We start from the raw sequence: 8383 nt of genomic DNA on the forward strand, positions 1-8383 counted from the left end.
TTTGGTAAGCCTTCTTTAATTCAGCAAAACGTTTTTGAGATTTATCCATGTTGCATGTAGTTTGTTACTTTTTATTGCAAATAATATATAGTTGTATAGTTGTATGGCTATCCCCATAGTTTATTTTTTATTTACACAAAAAGTTTTTTTGTCAGCCTGGCACCGTGGCTCACACCTGTAATCCCAGCATTTTGGGAGGTAGAGCGAGAGGATTGCCTGAGTCCAGGGGTTCAAGACCAGCCTGGGCAACTTGGCAAGACCTAGTCTCTAGAATAAATCAAAAAATTAGGCTGGGCTCGGTGGCTCAGCCTGTAATCCCAGCGCTTTGGGAGGCTGAGGTGAGTGGATTGTATGAGCCTGCTGGTTCCAGACCCGCCCGGGCAACTTGGTGAGACCTCATCTCTACAATAAATAAATAAAAAAATTAGCTGGGTGTGGTAGTATGCGCCTATAGTTCCAGTTATTTGGAAGGTTGAGGCAGAAGGATCACTTGAGACCAGCAGGTCAAGGCTATGGTGGCCTTGAGCATGCTATCGCATTCCAGTCTTGGCAACAGGACAGAGTAAAACTCTGACTCAAATAAATAAATAAACAAATAAATAGGGTTTTGTCTTGACATAATTTCAGAGTACAAAAAAGTTCCAAGAATAAAATAAAGAATTCCTGGACATCTTTCGTGCAGGTTTTCCAAATGTTAGCATGTAACTACATTTGCTTTTTCTTCTCTTTCTCTCCCTCTCAATATTTTTTTCTGAACCATTTTAAGAGTCAAGTTGAAGAAGACATGATGCCTTCTTAATATTTCAGTATAAATTAACTAAAAACAAATAAGAAATTATCTCACATAACCAGAGTGTATTTAACAAAATCAGGAGATGACAGTGACATGACACAATTGTATCATCTACAGACCTTCTTTAGATTTTTCCAATTGACCCAATTATACGCTTGATGGCTAAAGAAAATCTTTTATGTACTGTATTTAGTTTTTGTGTCTTTTTAGTCTTTTTTAGTATATAACAGTTTTTGAACTCTTGAACTTTTGTATTTCATGATATTGGCAGATTTTTTTTTTTTTTGAGTTGGAGTCTCTGTTGCCCAGACTCCTGGCCACAGCAGCCTCAACCTGCTGGGCTCCGGTGATCCTTCCACCTCAGTCTTCCAAGTAGCCAGAACTATAGGCATGTGTTACCATGCCTGGCTAATTTTTGATTTATTGTGGAGACGAGGTCTCACCAAGTTGCCCAGATGGGTCTCGAACCCATGGGCTCAGGCAATCCACTTGCCTCAGCCTCCCAAAGTGCTAGGATTATAGGCTGAGCCACTAAACCTGGCCAGTTTTTTGATTTATTGTAGAAACCAGGTCTTACCAAGTTGCCCAGGCTGGTCTTGAACTCATGGCCTCAGGCAATCCTCTCACCTCAGCCTCCCAAAGTGCTGGGATTATAGGCATGAACCACTGTGCCCAGCCTGTTTTTCAATATGGCTGTACCATGTTGCATTCCAACAGCAATGTATGTCTAATCCAGTTTCTCCAAATTCTCCCTGATACTTGTTACTGTTTGTCCTTTTTAGCAATGTGAGTAGGGCTGAGGTGGTATCACATTGTGGCTTTATTTTGCATTTCCTGATGGCTAATTTTGTTGAATATGTTTTCTTTTTTTGAGTTGGAGTCTCACTCTGTCACTCAGGCTGGAATACGGTGGCATGCTCATTGCTACCGCAGCTTCAATTTACTGGGCTTAGGCGATCCTTCCACTTCAGCCTTCCAGGTAGCTGGAACTACAACCACATGCTACCATGCCCAGCTAATTTTTTGATTTATTGTAGATACGAGATCTCGCCGAGTTCCCCAGGTGGGTCTCGAACCCCTGAACTCAGGCAATTCTCTTGCCTCAGCCTCCCAAAGTACCGGGATTAGAGGCTTAAACCATCACGTCTGGCTGTGTGTGTGTGTGTGAATATGTTTTCATATGCTTCTTTGCCATCTATATATCTTCTGCATTAAATGCCTCTTCATGTCTTTTGCCCATGGATTGTTTAAATTGTTTGCTTTGGAATTGTTTCCTTCTTACTGTTGGGTTTTGAGAACTCTTTATATAGTCTAGATATTTGCCTTTCGTCAGATATGTGGTTTGCAGGCCAGGTGCAATGGCTTGTGCTTGTAATCCCAGCATTTGAGAGTTTGAGGCTAGAGAATCTCTTGAGGCCAAGAGTTTGAGACTAGCCTGGATAACATTGCGAGATTCCCTCAGCAAAAGAATAAAAAATGACATATGGTTTACAAATATTTTCTTCCAGTCTGTAGTCTGCCTTTTCATCCTTGTAATAAGGTCTTTCACAGAGCAAAACATTTTCAATTTTGGCTAAGTAACATTTATCAACACACGAAAAAATGCACAACAATGTTAGTCTTTGAGAAAAAGCAAATCAAATACTAAAATGGTCAAATTAAAAAGACTGACCGGCCGGGCTCAGTGGCTCAGTCTGTAATCCCAGCGCTTTGGGAGGCTGAGGTTAGTGGATTGCCTGACCCTGCGGGTTCGAGACCCGCCCAGGCAACTTGGCAAGACCTTGTCTCTATGATAAATAAAAAATTAGCGGGGCGTGGTAGTGCGCCTGTAGTTCCAGCTACTTGGAAGGCTGAGATGGAAGGATCACCGGAGCCCAGCAAGTGGAGGCTGCGGTAGCGGGAGCATGCCACTGCACTCCAGTGGGACGGCAGAGTGAGATTCCAGCACTCCAGCCTGGGCGACAGAATGAGACTCCAGCTCAAATTAAAAAAAAAAAAAAGACTGACTAGGCCGAGTGTGGTGGCTGAAGCCTGTAATCTCAGCACTTTGGGAGGCTGAGGCGAGAGGACTACCTATGCCTGCAGGTTTGAGACCAGCCTGGGCAACTTGGCGAGACTTCATCTCTACGATAAATCAAAAATTAGCCGGGTGTGATAGTGCACGCCTGTAGTTCCAGCTACTTGGAAGGCTAAGGCATAAGAATTGTCTGAAGCCAGCGGGTTGAAGCTGCAGTGACAGTGAGTGTGCCACTGCACTCCAGCCTGGGCAACAGAGAGACTCCTACTCAAAAAAAAAAAAAAAAAAAAAAACATATTGAAGTTTTACTCCTGGCACAAAAATTAAAAAAAGATAACATCTAAAGTCTCTGGAAATCGGTGGTTCAGTCTGTAATCCCAGCACTTTGGGAGGCCAAGGTGAGTGGATTGCCTGAGCCCGTGGGCTCCAGACCCACCAGGACAACTTGGCGAGACCTCTTCTCTATAATAAATAAAAAATTAGCCAGGCATGGTAGCGTGCGCCTGTAATTCCTGCTACTTGGGAGGCTGAGGTGGAAGGATTGCCAGAGCCCAGCTAGTCGAGGCTGCGGTGGCCAGGAGCGTGCCACTGCACTCCAGTCTGGGTGACAGAGTGAGACTCCAACTCAAAAAAATAAAAAATAAAATCTCTGGAAATAAGCTAAGTGTGGTGGCTCACACCTATAATCCTAGTACTTTGGGTGGCACAGGTGGGAGGATTGAGTCCAGGAGTTCAAGACCAGCCTAGGAAACACAATGAGACATCATCTCTCTCTATTTTTTTTTTGAGTTGGGGCTCCGACGATCCTTCCATCTCAACCTTCCAAATATCTGAAACTACAGGCGCACGCTACCACGCCCAGCTCATGTTGATTTATTTTATTATTTATTTATTTATTTTTTTTGAGTTGGAGTCTCACTCTGTCACCGAGACTGGACTGCAGTGGCCGCTTCCAGCCACCGTAGCCTCAACCTGCTGGGCTCTGGCAATCCTTCCGCCTCAGCCTTCCAATTCGCTGGAATTACAGGCATGCGCTACCACGCCCGGCTGATTTTTTGATTTATTGTAGAGATGAGGTCTCGCTGCCCAGGCGGGTCTTGAACCCGTGGGCTCAGGCAATCCACTCGCCTCAGCCTCCCAAAGGCGCGGGATTACAGGCCATTTTGATTTATTGTAGAGATGAGGTCTCGCCAAGTTCCCAGGCAGGTCTCGAACCCGCGGACTCAGGCAATCCACCCATGTCAGCCTCCCAAAGGCGCAGGATTGCAGGCTGAGCCACCGAGCCCGGCTCATCTCTATATTAAACAAGCCAGAGCTCAGTAAAAATGGCTATAGCTTGTGGTGTATAGACCAGGATCCACTCACTTCCTCTCTCCTCCCAATTCAGCAAGGTGGAGACTCCACTGTAGAATGTTAAGGGCAGGATTTCAGCAATTCTCTTCCTGCCCCCAGGTAGCTGTTGCTGAAGCTGAGTTCTGGGCAAATGCAGGGAGCTCCCTTCTTCTGCCCAGCTCCAGCTGGAAGGGTAAAGGCTGTAACTTGGGCGTTACTCTGATGAGAATACAGAGGCCATGATGGCTGCCATTCTTGCTCTAAGGGTGGTGTTTCCACACTTTGGCAAACCAAGAAGGCGTAGCTTCTACTTCCCCATCCACTGAACTCTCAGCTCCTAGAGCAGAAAGATCATTTGGAAAGAATTGTGTCATTGTCCCTCCCACACCCCAGAGACTCAGCCTAGAGCTGGTGCCTTGGGGATGGTGAAGCAGGTCTTAATGCAGATGGCTCTAAATCTCTTCCCAGAAAAACTGACTTCACTTGCCACAGGGTGTAGGAGAATACAAAGCCTAAGGGTTCTCTCCAAAAATAGTGGAAGTTGTGATGAAAAGTATTTGAGAAGAGATTGGTAATTAGATATATAGACTAAAATATAGTTTGGCTAGTGTGCCAAGAGAACCAGAGAGGTAGACATGTGTGAGAAGCCTTTCTTGGGATTGAACAAATCTCAAACATTGACAACTATCTCCTAAAAGGAGCCTGAATTAGATTGGGCTATTTTGTGAAGCAATTTATGATCAAGGGCATTGCTGAAAAGAATACAGCAATCAACAATTAGTAGGGCTTAACAACTGGGTGTGTTCAGCAAAGGGACAGTCAAAGAGATACCTGCCAAAACCTCTGTCATCCCAGGGTGACTGTGGACACAATCCACGGCTGTAGGGCCTGGGGACAACATAAGAGTTTTAAAATTGCTAGGAAAGGGAACAGATTGTACAAAAGTAATCCAGCCAGTCACTAAACAAAGTCATAGCTCCTTAAGGACAGATCACTACCCAGAGTCACACAAAATATTATTTTAAGTTGTCCAGTTTCTCACAAAAAAAATGGAGACAAAAGAAACAGTAAAGTATGACCCATAGAGTAGCCATTATAATACATTCAAAGAACTAAAGGAAAATATGGTTCACAAAGCAAAGGAAGATATGACGACAAAGTCATGTTAAATAAAGAATATTGGCTGGGAGCTGTGGCTCACCCCTGTAATCCCAGCACTTTGGGAGGCTGAGGTAAGAGGATTGCCTGAACCTGCTCATTCAAGATCAGTCCGGGAAACTTGGCGAGACCTCATCTCCACACTAAATCAAAAAATTGGCCGGGCATGGTGGTGCACGCCTGTTGTTCCATCTACTTGGAAGACTGAGGTGGAAGGATTGCCTGAGCCCAGCAGATCAGGGCTGCGGTGGCTGCGAGCGTGCTACTGCACTCCAGCCTGGGCGACACAGTGAGACTTCAACTCCAAAAAAAAGAAGAAAAAAAAAGAGATTTTCAATAAAGTGATAGAAATTTTGAAATTGAAAAATACAGTAATTGAAATGAAAAAGTCATTAGTAGGACTCAGTTGTTCATTTGAATTGGCAGAGGAAAGATTAGGGGACATGACCGTAGAGTTCACAGTTACTATGTAAGCCAGGGAGCAGAAAGAAAAATGAATAGAGCCTCAGACACCTATTGGACATCACCAAGCATAACTAAATATGCCTAATGGGAGTACTCAAAAGAGAGATAGAGAAAAAAAACCATAGGTTTATGAACAATTGATTTTTTTTCTTTTTTCTTTTTTGAGTTGGAGTCTCATTCTCTTGCCTAGGCTGGAGTGCAGTGGCATGCTCACGGTCACTCCAGCTTCGACCTGCTGGGCTCAGGTGATCCTTCCACCTCAGCCTTCCAAGTAGCCGGAAATACAGGTGTGTGCTACCATATCTGGCTAATTTTTTATTTGTTGTAGAGACAAAGTCTCACCAAGTTGCCTGGGCTGGTCTCGAACCCATCAGCTCAGGCAATCCACTCACCTCGGCATCCCAAAGTGCTGGGATTACAGGCTAAGCCACCGAGCCCAGCCGGGTAATTGATTTTTAATAAGGGTAGCAAGACTGTGTAATGAGAAAAGAACAGTTTGAATTTTTATTTTTAGTTGTAATTGTCTTCTACAAAAGAACGATTTTAAAACAAATGGTGCTGGATATTATATGCAAAAGAATGAAGTTAAAGTACTACCTCACAAAATATTCAGAAATTAACTCAAAATTGGGCACAGATCTAGGTGTAAGGGCTAAAACCGCAAAATTCTTAGCAAAAACAAGAGAAAATCTTCACTACCATGGATTTGGCATTGAAGTCCTATATATACATCAAAATTATGAGCAATCAAAGAAAAATGAGATAAAATGAACTTCGTCAATATTAAAAACTTTTTTGCAGGCTGGGCATGATAGCTCAGGCCTGTAATCTCATTAATTTGGGAGGCAAAGGTGAGAGGATTGCCTAAGCCCAGGGGTTCGAGACCAACCCAGGCAACTTGGTGAGACCGCATCTCTACAATAAATCAAGAAAAATAAGCCAGGCATGGTAGTGTGTGCTTATAGTTCCAGTTACTTGGAAGGCTGAGGCAGAAAGATAGACTGAGTCTAGCAAGTCGAGATTGCGGTGGTCATGAGCACGTCACTGAACTCCAGCCTGGGCGATAGAGTGAGACCCAGACTGAAAAGAAAAAAAAAAAGACCCAACAAAAATGTTTTTGCTTCGGGGAACCCCCTCAGGAAAGTGAAAAGACAACACACAGAATTGGAGAAAATAATTAGAAACCAGATATCTGAAAAGGAACTTGTATCTTGAACATATAAAGACCTATTACAATGCAAAAAGATAAATGATCCATTTTTTATTTTTAATTATTTATTTACTTGTTTTTTGAGTTGGGAGTCTCACTCATTGCCCAGACTGGATTGCAGTGGTATGCTCATGGCCACTGCAGCCTCAACCTGCTCTGTCTCAGCCTTTCAAGTAGCTGGAACTACAGGTGCATACCACCATGCCCAGCTAATTTTTTAATTTATTGTAGAGATGAGGTTTTACCAGGTTGCCTAGACTGGTCTCAAACCCCTGAACTCAAGCAATTCTTTCACGTAGGCCTTCCAAAGTGTTGGGATTACAGGCTTGAGCCACTATACCCTGCATGATCCATTTTTAATTTTTTAAATTAAAAAATTTTTTTTTGAGTTGGAGTCTCACTCTGTCGCCCAGACTGGAGTGCAGTGGCTGCTCCCAGCCACCGCAGCCTCGACCTGCTAGGCTCCGGTGATCCTTCTGCCTCAGCCTCCCGAGTAGCCGGAATTACAGGCGTGCGCTACCACATCTGGCTAATTTTTTGATTTATTGTAGAGAAGGGGTCTCGCCAAGTTGCCCAGGCAGGTCTCGAACCCGCAGGTTCAGGCAATTCACTCACCTCAGCCTCCCAAAGGCGCGGAATTACATGCTGAGCCACCGAGCCTGGCTGCTTATTACATTTTTAATTTGAATTTTTTTAAAGACAGGGTCTCACTTTGTTGCCTAAGGTGGAATGTAGTAGCATGGCCACTGCAGCATAGAACTCACACCTGGCTAATTAAAATAAAGTTTTGTTTGCTTTTATTCTGATTGGTTTCCCCAGCAACAAAACAAACAAGTAAAGTGATTTTTTGGTAGAGATAGGCTCTCACTTTGGTCCTGCCTTGGTCTCTCAAATCATTGCAATTACAGGCATAAGCTACCACAACCAGTCTGTTTATGTGCCTATTTATTTTAATTTATTTTATTTTATTCTATTTTTTTTTTGAGTTGGAGTCTCACTCTGTCGCCCAGACTGGAGTGCAGTGGCCGCTCCCGGGCACCCCAGCCTCATCTGCTGGGCTCCGGCGATCCTTCCGCCTCAGCCTTCCCAGTAGCCGGAATTACAGGTGCGCGCTACCACGCCCGGCTGATTTTTTTGTTTATTGTAGAGATGAGGTCTCCCTGCCCAGGCGGGTCTAGAACCCGTGGGCTCAGGCAATCCACTCACCTCAGCCTCCCAAAGGTGCAGGATTACAGGCTGAGCCACTGAGTCCGGCATGCTTATTTATTTTAAAGATGTGGGGTACGATTCAGGATTAGGTATCCAAGTGGTCATCGAACAGGTCAGGTTTGGGTCTCCCTATTGTCCCCACTTCCCCTGATTTGAGATCAGGTCCCCTTTTGATGTTATGTGCCCCCTTCCCTTATGT

Source organism: Carlito syrichta, unplaced genomic scaffold (assembly GCF_000164805.1).
Source record: "Carlito syrichta isolate Samal-C Ts95f unplaced genomic scaffold, Tarsius_syrichta-2.0.1 Scaffold130527, whole genome shotgun sequence".
In the NCBI taxonomy this organism is placed as follows: domain Eukaryota; kingdom Metazoa; phylum Chordata; class Mammalia; order Primates; family Tarsiidae; genus Carlito; species Carlito syrichta.